We start from the raw sequence: 1,847 nt of genomic DNA on the forward strand, positions 1-1,847 counted from the left end.
CTATGATTTTTTTTTTCATTAAGTCAATATTGAAAGTGAAAAGAAAGCACAAAATGGATTGAAGAGACGGTGCCAACATTCATTCAAAAGAATAAATAAACAAGAGAATAAACATATCCTATTTTTTACAAAGTTATATCCTATTTAAAGAGATAGGATATAACCACTTGATGCCAGAACTCGCCTCCGAATTGGACTAAGCCGGTGGTATAAAGCCAAAAAACAAGAGATATGGTTAAAGATGTAATGAGAAGTACATGTGAGACCTATATTATTAACAACAAGAAAAATAAATCATGAGTTATTAGTGTATCAACGTCTTTCAAAATTCTACGAAACTAAGCAAAGAGAGAGCTCCAACTATACAAAAGGGATGTCAAACCACTTACAATGGTTCACCAGGAGGATGAGATAACATTAAAACATAGCGTGAGGCCCAAATCCCACCTAACTCAGGAGAAGGCCCAATCGAACTCCTCGTCACCATAGCACGTACCTGCCCGTACACCGGGCATGAATCGCTATGGGGTAAACCTAGAAAATCCACGAGCTCCTCGAGCAGGACTATGGACTGAGCAGGATTGCCTAGGGGGTTTCGAGCAGGCGCTCCCTGCGAGCACCTCCGTCTACCCCTTTTCTCTGAAGATCCTCCTCGTATGGTTCCTTCACTTCCAACCCTCAGAATAAGGCGGAGTCCACGCACTTCCTAGAAGACCGCGTTTGACCCAAGAAGGAGACCACGTGTTGGTCTCCACTATACACGTAGAGTCCTGGCAGTCTCCATCTTGGGTCTGGGCATCCAGTCCAAGAGGGAGATCTTGACCCAGCGCTGGGGACTATAAATACCCTCTTTCAGTAGAGGGTCAGGTAACTTCATTCATTCTCACTCTTACCTTGTACTTGCACTCTGATTGCTTTCTCTTCTCACTTTGGCATCGGAGTACCTTGCAGGTACAACCCCCCAGTTCACAGAAGTCCAACACGTTGTAGACCTTGATGATCTTCCTGATCAGATAAGATCAGAAGTCAAACATAAAATCCTTGGATGTGATCTTAGGGTTGTTTCTTGGATGTTTGGCCTTAGCAAGAATTTGGGAGATGATTATATGAAGAGGAGCAAAAAGATTCTACAATCGAGCCTTATTCCTAGCTAACCAGTTTGTGTTGATAACATTGATTATAAATTACTTGATTAAATTACTTGATTCCCAAAGAAACTTGAAAAGTCTTGTCTCTATTACAAAATAAACACAACTCTTTAAGAGAGTTGAACTGCAAGTTCGTGCAAATTCTAGAGTTGAAGCAACACCAAATTATTCGGGAAAACTTTATTGCGCACAAGCCTTCAAACATCTAGAATTTTGGAATGATGTATGTATATAAGCTTTTTTTTAAAGTATGAGTCCTACCTTTTAGAATGTGTGATTGAGGTATTAGCCTATTCATAAGTTTATTTTATTTGAACATGTGTAGATAAGAAATTCAAATTCTCTTTAAATAGTAACGAACTAAAATACCAATAAAAATAATAGTTTTTTTTTTTTAACTTTGACTTATACGAGCTTCTCTATTAACATAAGTTTTTGTGAGATTATTTATTTGGGAGAAATTGCGAAATACTCTATCACTTTTTAAAAGAATTAAATTTATAAGTAAACTTACAAAAATAGTCTAGTAGCTTACACACTAAAAAAGAAATTGAATTTATCACTTTTTAAAAGAATTAAAATTTATAAGTTTTATTTCTTCTATAACTTGTCCTGTTAGACCAGTTCAGTTAGTAGTTGTGTAGGAACTCATTAAAGTAGCTCAGTTAATATATGTGTAAAAATAGTATATGCAAGAGG

The sequence above is a fragment of the Vicia villosa genome, unplaced genomic scaffold, assembly GCF_029867415.1.
Source record: "Vicia villosa cultivar HV-30 ecotype Madison, WI unplaced genomic scaffold, Vvil1.0 ctg.002752F_1_1, whole genome shotgun sequence".
NCBI lineage: Eukaryota > Viridiplantae > Streptophyta > Magnoliopsida > Fabales > Fabaceae > Vicia > Vicia villosa.